The following is a 12,233-nucleotide window of genomic DNA, read 5'->3' on the forward strand; positions in this document are numbered from 1 at the left end:
ATCTAAACAAGATGCTTAAACCAATCCAAATAGAAAACTTAATTATTTCTTTTTTTATGAATAAGACTCAGAAGCAGGAAAACGTAATGGATACAGCCACCGTGCAGAAAAGGACTAAGAATCCAAAGAGGCAATGTCTATATCCAATGTCAGAGAGCCTCTCATTAGTAAGGAGTTAAACAGTATCTAGGTCACTCTACAGTCCTTCCTGCACACCCTCAGCTCACTGCATATCGGAAATGCTGTGTGGGAAGGCCAGGGAACTAAACTCACAGACCAAGTATGACTCAGACTGCAGTAATTTAATGATACTTTTCTTCTCTTAAATTATCCTTGGGATTAAAAGAATCCACACCCTCAACATGAAACCAAATCACGGTGAAAGAAAGAAACCACAAATTCACAGATCTTTGAGTCAACAAAAGGTATCTAGAAGCAAATTAATTATTAATAGTAAAGGACTGGGACCTTTCCTGTAACACACTCTCTGGTCAGAACAGCAGAAGGTGAAGAATTTGAGCCCCAGTAAGATGTTCTTCCAAAAGCCCTAGTGGGGATGATCTCAGCAACAAGAATGTCAGAAAACTGCCTGCCAAAAAAATAAAGGAGAACTGTCACAGCCACATGCTGACTTCTACCACTAGAGGAAAGCAACTTGCGAGAAACTGCCTCACATTTCCTCCACTACAGAAGCTGAACTCAAGTGTTGTCAGATATCTTTGGCATGAGCATGAGCAGAAGACAACCATAAGATCCTGAGGAAGGCAGATCACGAGCAACCCAGGTCTACATACAAATCCAGTTAAATCCCTGAGGAACAATTAAAATTTCTGAAAATTCTGTCCCACTGAACAAAGCAGAAGTTTAGAAAGGACCCGAATGAGCAGAAGACACTGCCCTCAGAAATACTCCTTCCTGGCTACAATATGGAATTACGAAAATTTACTCTTTCCTCTGCACTTCAAGCTTCCTTCCCTCCCCTTAAGGAAAGGGCAAAAAAAGACACAGTAACTACCACAAAAAAAAAAAGCAAAGTTAAAATGCCCTAAAAGCACTAAAATGTCTCCTATCCCAGGAACTTCTAAACAGAGAAATAGAAACTAATTTCCCTTTTTTCATGGCAAAAATCTAACTAGTTTTGTTGTGATGATATAAAGAGCAGTGGGTCCCTTTTTCAGGAGGGTTTCTATTAGTATATTGTGAAGTACATGGCAAGCCAACTAGAAAGAATTGAGTATCTGACTTTACAGCCATATATTTAGATGTATTCTGCTCTGTTTCTAATTAAATGATCTAATCTTTTTAATCCCATGAGACAAAGAAACTAACTATGTTCCCAAAACCTATATCCACTATATAAACATCACTAGGATGCTTGGTCAGTAACCAGCTACTTTTGAAAGTCCTGCTGCTCCTCATCTTTCAGCTACAAGCATGGAGGAGTCCAAATCCCCACTCTCCTCTGATTAAGTGAGGGGTTTGGACCCAAGTGAGTTCAGGCAAAGGGCTCCATCTTGAGAATATAGACAGTGTTACTTAATCGATGAATTTTAAGTAACAATTAAAAGGGCAACATCTTTGATAGAGAAGACCAAATGAGTCACCAGAAATGAAGCAGAAGTCCCAAGTTCCACTCTGATTTAGACCAACACAGGGTCTGCTTCAGGTCTTTTCTTCAAAAAGTGCAATTTATTGGATAATTGGAAACTTAAAAGGAAAAAAAAATTACTTCCTGTTCCTCAAAAAGGAATCAGACTCAAAAACTTTTCTTACCTTAGCTATCTACCCAAGAACACCTTAACAACTCGGGCCTTTCTGTGATCTACTGCAGCACACCTACTTTTTGCACTTTGTCAACTCTACCCAGTCCAGTTACCCAAAACAGTGAGGCTGGTCTTCTTAGACTACCACCTCAATCTCAGTTGATGTGTTAGATGGGAAACAGTTAGTGACAGTCAGGGCTCTCCCCTCTTCCCGGGAGAGCCACTCTTTTCAAATACTTAAGGACATTTGCGAAACTGCATATTTCAGAGTAAGTGTCATAGACTTCAAAGAGAATTAATAAATATTTAACTGAATAAGCAATTAATAAAATGGGTGGAAAAAACTTCAGAATTTCTCATGAAACAAAGTAACATTCAATTCACTTGGGAAGAATGGAAGACTGGGACAGATTATTGTATATTTTTATAATGTCATAGCTCTGAATATTTGGAAGATGTTCAAAAAGAATTGATCCTCATTTACATAATAAAGAGTACATTCATGCTGAGGCCTTGGTATGATGATGGATTTTCAACAGCAGTTCTGGCTAATGGTCTTTCACTCCTAGCACTGTACCTCTGCCCTGCAACAGAGGAGCCCTGTAAGCTGCCACTGAGAAAAAGGAACATGGAGCAACACTTTCCCTCTCAGTATTTAAGATCTTCAAAATATAGCAAATAGACTCTTGGCAACAGATAGAAAAGCCTTAACAATAAACTTAAGACAAGGCCCGCCACACAACAAAAACAAGTAGCTTCAAGTGTGGGAAATGTAGGGGGTTGAATACAGGATAGCTGGAGGAAAAAAAAAAAACAAACAGGCAGCAGATGATTTACAAACACTCCTTTTCAGATCACAGTACTACAAACAGCGATGGGGGGAAGGAAATGCACACTGCTACATCAGCTCCACTGGATACCCCACCACGCTGACACCCTCAGGCTTTGAAGGGAAAAATCTGTCTTCTCTGCCAAACAGCTTCTCCAGATTGCAGCCAAGGCATTCAGACTTAACACGGGTGGGGGGAGATTTCCACCTCGGGGTAGGGCACAGCTACAGGTCGAAAAGCAGAAGAAAAAAAACAACCACCAAAAGAAAGAACCAGAGACCGTGGAATTTATCTGGCACTGTGCAATTATGTAGCTTAAAAGCTCAGCCTTCGCTATCAAACAAATCCCACGTCCATGCCATGGAGTGCTAAGTGGTTTTAAACCTTCACGCTGGCACTAGGCGCTGTGGGCTTCTGCAGGTGCTCCCTGCTTTCCAGCGAGCACACTGCAAACAAACTGGAGTCAACCTTGCCATTGTCTTAGGGGCATTTCCGTTCTACACCAGGTTTCTGTTGGGTGAACACACCAGCTCCTTGCCCATTTTACATATATGCTAAATAAAAGTATGTACTGAACTAGAAAACTCTGCAAGTCTCCACGGTCCAAATCTCTTCAGTTACTCTATCAGCAGAGTTCTTGAAAGCAGAAATTAGTAGCTTGGCTCTTTTTCCAGTGTTTAGATAATTTTATTTCTGACATTTAGGTTTTGCAAATAAAAGATCTGAGATTTCTCTGCTATTTGTATTACCCTGTATGAAGCTTTGTTTTTTAACTCCTGGTTTTAGATCTTCTATTAATGTAACACTTATTCGCGACTGCATTCACACAGACATTAAAGTCCTTATTGATGCCCTACAATAATTGCTGATTTTTGATAGACTTGTGAAAGCTTGTTAGTGACTATGTCTAAGCCAAAAAGCAGCACTAGGGTTTGAAATACTGATAACATGTAAGGCGTTAAGTCAACAGTGTTCTCCTAGGCAAAAATTCTGATCCATACTCTGTCTTTTGAAAGCTACTATGTACAACCACATAGCTGCACAGAATAGGGAAAAACCCAAACATTTAAGAAGGACACACATTTTGGGTTAATATACTTCAATTAAGAGGGCAAAAATGATCAATAAACGAAATGTAATTATTAATACTCAAAAAATTCGTTGAATAAAATACAATGTTTATCTTGGGGGATTTCCTTTGTGGCAGTAAAGCAACAAATTACAATTTTTTTCTCTTTTGGGAAAATAAAGAGATTAAACTAAGTAACAGAAGAAATGGAAATGGAAGGGGCAGGCTAGGAGTAGAAATCAGAACATATTTCTTCGACCAAAATTGATTCTGTTAATGATTAACTCAACTCACACGGGTTATTTCAAGCAGAATATTTGTACTAGTAACAGTGTCGAAACAGATCCCGAATCAAAGTCTTCTTTTTTGGGGGGTTCTTCATTGGTGTTTTTTGCTCTATGTCCATGTATCATATTATCAACATTCAAATTAAAATTTGACTGTTTTCCAAGTATTGCACATCCTTCTGCAAAGATTAGATGTTTAAATGACCAAACGTTAATTCTTCTCCCATCAGCCCTTTAGAAATTTAATTTTCTACAGGGTTTGTCTGAATCTTCAGTAAGGCATAGCTCAGACTGATCTGAGACAACTGAAACGTTTTGACTGTCAGAACAGGGTAGAATTTTATGGTAGAAGTTGTGGGAAAGGATAAGCACTGATTTTTCTCCCTTTTTTTCCTCGATTACAAGTTTCATGTGAGGAGTAGGATCTGAATTTATATTTGCTATTGATGCTTATTATCTGGGTTGCATATGATAGGGACGGTTTTACTTTCTCAACCCTAACTGCAGCTTGGCAACAATGTGGGGGGGGGAAAAGATTGAAAGGTTACAAAAAAAAAAAACCTGGTCTTATAATGTGTCAACATCAGACGGCTCATTTTTTCATTTCAAGGAGTTAACATTACAGAAATCAGAGCTAAGCAGAACTAACCTTTAGCAAACAAAGTCAAGACTTCACGAGATTTCTATGAGTTATGTGAAACCACATGAGATATTAGACATTAGATAAAAGAATCTGTTTGCAAATACCAATTCTGCTTTCTACACTGAATGGTATCCTGAGAAAATGGGCAAGTTTAATGTAAGCATGCTGGGGCAGAAATCAACTTAGGCTCTAAGCTGATTCAATTCTGAAATGGTTTCTGACTGAGACGCCTCCCTAAGCAGTCCCTAACAGAAGGGGCAGGTTTTGGCATCTACATCATGAAAACCACTATAGAGCTTGATTAGTAGTCATTAACATATTCAGTAGTCCACCAAAATTAAACAATCCCCTTCAAAATGTTCTTGAACTACTGGTTATTCTGATGAATAACTGTGGTGCTATCACCTCCCATCTGAGAAGGGCCCCTGCCATGGGGAAGCTCGGGAGGGGACCCTGATCAAAAGCATTCCACCAGCTGCCACGGGACATTTTTTTCCTGTGGTTCGGGGACAGGGAACAAGGATTCTATCTCCCTACAACAAATACCTGCAGACTTGCAAACACACAGATTTTACAGGCCCCACATTGCCAAATCTGCTTTTTGTTTTCCAACGGGAGATCTTCGATGGCGGTTAACTTTTACCAATCTGTTTTCCTAGTGCTTCTTTTACAAGCAGCTGCGGCTGAAACATTCCTTCCACTCTCCTCTCCTCCCTCGCCCCCACTTCCTAAAGGAAATTCCATGGGATCACCTCTCCTCTGGCCCCACACTGCAACAAAAACTCTCATCTCCTGGGGGAGATGGAGCTTGTGCAATCGCTGGGTCCCTGCATCTGCGACCACAGAGCAGACACACAGCTCCTCGGTGCATTTGGATGCAGAGTGTTTGTTTTTTAAGTGGGTGCGCTGAGGGGAACGGCTGATTACTGTTCGGCTAAATAAAATACCGAGTTCGAAAAACTTCAGTCTTTGCTTAATCACAAAATGGAAAGAGAAAATTAAAACTGTATTTGTTTTAAATTCAAGGCTTCTCAAGAGACTGTCTGCATCGAGAGGATAGGACTGGAGAAGGCAACTTTTTTTTACTTTTTTCTCAATTACTATTTCCCAAAAAATACATACAGCTCCCTAATGACTTTCTACAAGAAGGCATTATTGTACAAAAAAAATACCCAGAACTCCTCAGAGAGGATTTCAGCATGGATTTCATTTGATCATGAATATAAAGCTGTCTGAATTTTATTTCTGTCTAATTAAAGTGCAAATATTGAAGGGAAGATAGAGAGTCTTCCTTCACATCATGCCAGGCTAGACACTTCAGAACATGACTGCTGAAAGCAGTTGCTAAAATACAAAGGAAATTACTATTTAAACCAAATATCACATATCCAGGCCAATCGCAATTCCCCCGGCACACCACACAAATGCCTCGCCACTGACTGCGGAAGTCAGGCCTGAACAAAAAGCCCCCACGTCAGGCCTCCATCTCTCCAGCGCATCTGGCGAAATGGACATACAAACTGAGTACTATTTCATCTCAGCTGTAGAAATACGATACTTGCTTTTGATTGCAACCTCTTAAAAGATCATAATAGAATCATGGAATGGTTTGGGTTGGAAGGGACCTTAAAGATCATTGAGTTCCAACCCCCCTGCCATGGGCAGGGACACCTCCACTAGACCAAGTTGCTCAAAGTCCCATCCAACCTGGCCTTGAACACATCCAGGGATGGGGCATCCACAGATTCTCTGGGCAACACGTTCCAGTGCCTCACCACCTTCACAGTAAAGAATTTCTTCCTAATAGCCAAACTACATCTACCTTCTTTCAGTTTAAAACTGTTACCCCTCGTCCTATCACTACACTCACTGACAAAGAGGCCCTCCTCATCTCTCTGGTAGCCCTCTTTAGGTACCAGAAGGCTGCTATAAGGCCAAACTACATCTACCTTCTTTCAGTTTAAAACTGTTACCCCTCGTCCTATCACTACACTCACTGACAAAGAGGCCCTCCTCATCTCTCTGGTAGCCCTCTTTAGGTACCAGAAGGCTGCTATAAGGTTTCCCCAGGGCCTTCTCCAGGCTGAACAATTCTCATAGGAGAGAATGGCTCCAGCTCTAGGATCATCTTCGTGTCCCTCCCCTAGACTCGCTCCAACATGGCCATGTCCTTTTTAAGTTGGGGGCCCCAGAGCTGGATGCAGTACTCAGCTAAGACCTCTGTATCTACCCAGCATATTGCAGCAGCACAGGAGCCAGCAGAGCCAGTTTACATACCATACTGGCATGCAACCCCTCCTCTGGCTGTTTGCCTAACTGAGAAACTGGGTGCATCGCCTGGGCAGAACACAAGTGAGATTATCTAAATCCCGGTCCCAAGGTTACTGCGGGTGTTTCTCCGCAGCATTTGCACTGTGTTTCACACCAACGTGTGCCTGCACAGGCAACACAGCACTGGCACAATCAGTTATTACGTCTAGAGAACATACCTTCACCATTCTTGGTGTTACATTTGCTCTGAAGAGCATATGAAATGTACAGTTAAGGGAATTCTACTGCAGATTATACAAAACCCAAACCATGCCACCGTCCTTGAAGAAGAGATAAAGAAAAAGATGAAGCTGGTACCATACAACATAAAGCTAAACATTACAAATCACATACTGCTCAGTTCCTAAAGAATCTACCTCCTCCTGCAACCAAACAACATTCTGTAAACCTGGTATTATTTATTCAGAGATATACGCAATAATGCGACGTTAAAAAATGCATACATAAACATCTAAAAGAACTAATTTGCAGAGGACTTCTTTCCACGCTAAAAAAAAAAGTAAGAATAACAGATAGGCTCCTGCTCCAGTATAATCAGTATTAATACTGATCTCAAAGGGAACTGTTTCAGAGACACTGATGTATCACACTTAATTATATGACATGAAATCATATTCCACATAATTATGAATGCAATACTTCACTGCAGCTGACAAACCATGAAAGAGAAACGAAAGAAAAATGGAGAATAAAGGAGAAAGGAATGAAGAGAAAATACTTTTAAAAAATTGGAAAAGTTAGCTTTGAAATCTTCCATTCTGCTTTCCCTCATCCACATCATCTGTCTAAAGGGGTTGTACTCATTTGCTACAGACATTTCCTTATACTGAACTGAGCAGCAGTCACTTGCCCAGACCATTCTGCCAAAAGAGGTAAATGCGAAAGACAATTGGACTGTTTCCTAAAGTCCAGCCATGTCCTTTTTCTAATGAGATATGCTGAGTAAAATTAGCAGATGTCTTGCTCTTAACTGACCGCAGTGACGACAGCTCCCTGCTCCAGTAAATGTTTGAGCTCCAGTTCGCCAGTTCTCAGTCCTGAGTGGATTTGAAGGAGATGGGAAATGGCAGCACGGGAGACGTCACAATTACACGACAAGCAAACAATGTGGAAACATTAATATGCTAACGGTTGTCACATGACCTAATAAAAAAATGTGTGTTTTATTAAGATGAGGGAATTGAAACAACTTTTAGGCTCTCTTGCCCCAAAACAGGGAAACATTAGAGCATGCAACTACAAAAAAAACAGTTCCCATGCTGTGGAAACAAAGCTGTATAGCACACCTGTCTCAAATGTTTCAAAACCACCCTTAGCCTGCCATTAGCTTTAGCTATGCTTGTGTTCATGATGCTAAATATTTAGGAAGGAATCCTTAAAATACTCTCAAGAAGAAACATGACTTCTCAACACACATAAGCAAAGGCAGCAACTACAAGGTTCTGGTTTTGTGTTCCAACCATCTTGGTGCAGAACAACGGTCTGTTGTGGTAATTATATCACTAATTTTGTTGCCTTAAACCAGCTGCTTTCCTAATTGTAATCCCATTAAAAACCTGCACTACAACCATAGAGCAATAATTTAAGGTAGAAGCCTTAAGTGAAACTGTCCAGAGCTAAAATTTTTCTTTAAAAAAAATCATATAGACTACAAACAGCTTGATACAAGCGACATTGTACAAGAAAAAGGCCTGGAAGGGAGCACACCAAAGGGTGGGCTGGTTTGATGATTTATGCTGAACTGAACAGGGGAAACCTGGGTTAAGCCTCCAAGCTTGAAATCTCACCCTGGGACTAAGGATTGTCGAGAGGCTGAAGGGTCTTACTGCATCTTCCTCACTTAATGATGGAAATGGCACAAAAGGAGGTCTCAGAAGAAATTCAGCGTTACACAGATGCCATGCTGCAGGCTAGTAAGTAAATCATAAGCAAGACGGTGGAAAGCACAGGGCTTTGGAACTGTGTGGCTTGGGCATAAAGGTCATTCACAGTGAAGCACAGCTCTTAGTGAAAAGTCTGGAAAGCACCTAGAGAACGTGTCAAAGCAAGTTACAAACTCCTGGCTGAATCTATTAAGACACAGTCGCCTAAGTCTCTAATCACATAAGCAGTCTCAACAATTTCAGTGCATAACTGGAATGGATTTAATCTTGCATCTTCAGATCCAGATATTAAATCAGCTACAAGAAATGACTGTGTAACAGTCACTGGATAAGAAAGTATGATTAAACACTATATAAATAACGTATTTATAAGCAAAAACCCAACACAACAGCTGAAGGAGGCACACCAAGTAAGTATTGATAGCCACACTGGGGGAAGGGAGTGCTAGCTGAGGCTAGCATCGCTCCAGCAACCCTGCACAACCAGGGTCTGGTCAGTACAGCAGAGGGCATGCAATGGCCCTGCGTGGTTTGGGAAAGGAAACCGCACAGAGGAGTCAGGCAGAGAGGATGGCTGCAGGAATCAGTCCCAGTCTCACAGCCAGCGCTGAGGTCGGGCGCCTTCCTGAAGGCTTCCCCAAACCCTGCTCATCGGCTCCTTACTCTAATTTTTCCTTTCCTCTGCTTTTGTCCTTCTATTTAGCTGATTTCTCCTGTCTAGCCTCCCACATCAAAGATAATATCTCTGGGCCATTGCATCAATTACTTTGCCTACCCTTACATACTGGATGGAAAGCTCTTATGGCCAGGACTGACTCACGTGATGTTCCTCCGCCCTGACAGTTGAGACTCTGGTTCTGCATTGGTTGTTATGACATCCCTGCAATAAGCATAATACCTACCTTATTCTTCCCCACACTTCTGCCTCTGGCACAACTGATATGAAGAAATTTGCTTTCCCAAAGCAGAACTGGAGTAGCAGGCTTGAGTTTGAATGAACTATTCAGAAACGTGGCAGCTTCATTTCCCGCACAAAAGCCAGTAATACTGTCTCAAAATACCTGTACTCCCAGGTAAGCCTTCACAACAAAATTGTAATGCTCTTTTCATCTTGGAAAAGAGGAGAAAGCTTCACCTAATAGAGCACTAGAAAGAACCAAGGAGATGAAGGTGAAGAGCAGATTTGTAGAGACACATATTGGCAAATTGTGCTCCTGCCAGGAAAGTACTTTTCCACAAAGCCAGTGAACATTTGCTAACTGTGTTCATAAATACTGCACAGCTGTGCTACAACAGGAAAGCAAGCCCAACACTTCTATAATTTGATAAGGGGCTTCTCTAGTGATTCACCAAAAATAATTAATCAAAATAAAAACATGGCCAGAATTAGCACCACTAGCTGTTGCAAGCAAGAACTAAAGCAAACATACTGACTAAAGTAAATAAAAGTCACTGTATAACTAGACCTACACACAAGAACTCTGTAGATTCTTCCATTCTGAGGATTATATTCTGAGGGATTATATGGAAAGCAATATTTCTCTACAATTACCATCACTGAAAATAACTTTTCAGTACAGTATATGACACAAGTCCATGATGATCAGAGGGAAAACATGTGCAGATGGGATGTTTTTGGCATTTGTAGTGACAATGACACTTTTCAACCATTATTTCCTCAACCCACAGGTGTTTTTCTGTCTTGTCTGACAACAGCCAAAAGATATAAAACAAAAGCCAGGGACTTTTTTCTGTACATCCACTGAAAATTGCTTATTGCCAGCTAGCAAGACCATTTCTGCAATATGCAAAGCAGGATTTCCATCCATTCTTAGCATCAAGGACTCCAGTGGACACCCTCTTAGGATGGCAAGCTCCACTCTGCATGGGGAAAAGGAGCTAAATTTACTCAAAAGCCTCTGAGTAAAATCTTAGGCATTTGGAAAGAGCCTAATAAATACTAGAAAAATATTTCAGAGATCTGGAGTAAACATCAGTTTCTTCATTGACTTCTATGTGTCTAAAATTTTATTCTCCATTTATTTTGTATTGTCTCAGCTTAAACAATGAACATAGCAGGTGCACTTCCAAGAATATCTTGACCTCTATGTCCTACAAGTTCAGGCAGATTTGTGGGAAGGAAACATTTCGCATCTGAAACTTTCCATGGTCTATAAAAGTGGATTACTGAGCTTCTGTGAACAAGGAGAGAGTGTTGTCATTTCTATCTTACTGCAGCATCAAGTTAGTTGCTAAGGGGCTATGTTGACAGAGAAGACTAAGGCTCTTAATTGATTACCCAGATTTTTGAAAGATGTCCCAAGGCTAAAGTTTCTGGACATCTCACTTGGTTCCTCCGCAGAAATGGATAATTTTGAGACAGGGCCTCCTTTCCTCTTAAGTAAGACATTTCGGAGAGAAATATCTCACAGGAAGAAACACCACAGCCTTCCAAGTCTATAAATTCACATCAGAACTGATTTAATAACTTCATGGCTACAGTTCTTGCCTTTTCTTTATTCGTAAAATTCATGCTGCTCCAACTACAATTCTGTATTAAACAGGAGAAACAAGAGCAAAATCGGAATCTTTGACCATCCAAGAGGAAAAGGACCAGTTACAGCAAAGTATTGAACATATTTTTTTCTAGGATGTTCATGCATCAGTGACATCTACGACTGTGCAAACCAAAACGACTTCAGAAAGAGATTAAGGAGCTATAGTAACCACTGCACAAATAGTAGTTACTGGGCGGCTCCAATGCAAAATAACCTCACAACTCTGTCCTAACATAACATGGGTGTGCAGGCCAAGATTTCTTCATCAGTTCAAAAGACAAAAATGGGAAGGAAAAAACCACTTCTGTAAAACATGCATTTGCAGCTAAAATTCAAGTGACAAGAGGGTCACTGTCGCAGAGGAAGCTGTAAAAATCATTTATCAATGAATCTTTTCATAGATTGATGATCTCTTCTCTTTATTGTGTAACACATGAATTTAATTTGCCATTGGGAAAATGACCAAGTGGAAAAAATTTTCCTTAAAGACCTGAGAGTAAATTGTGTATAACACTAAGAAGACTGGTAAGTGACTACTATCCTGAAACTCCAAACTTTGGTTAAAAAAGAAACAAATAAAAATTCTTCTCTACAAATTTGGCATTAGATTTTTTGCAATAGTCAAAACCAAAGGCACCTCGGAAAACCTGGGATCCAAGACTTACAGGTTTTCCTAGCTATTTTGTTAACTTGTGTTGCTATCTTGGGCATACATTTTTGTGTATTCCTAGTTACTTATCTGCTAAATTCAACATAAAATTACTTTTAGAATATCAGACGGTAGTGTTATCTACAAATCTTAATGATTTTTCATTCATTCAAGATTTGAGTGTTTTCTTGCAGGTAGAACTGAAAATTTAGCTAAGTAC

General features: G+C 40.3%; 1 protein-coding gene across 3 annotated transcripts in view; it reads right to left on the reverse strand.

The window, feature by feature from the left end:
* The window catches only part of RBMS1 (RNA binding motif, single stranded interacting protein 1), a 160,207-nt gene that overhangs the window by 54,996 nt on the left and 92,978 nt on the right, over window positions 1-12,233 (reverse strand). The window lies entirely within an intron of this gene.

Source organism: Calidris pugnax, unplaced genomic scaffold (assembly GCF_001431845.1).
Source record: "Calidris pugnax isolate Ruff unplaced genomic scaffold, ASM143184v1 scaffold103, whole genome shotgun sequence".
NCBI lineage: Eukaryota > Metazoa > Chordata > Aves > Charadriiformes > Scolopacidae > Calidris > Calidris pugnax.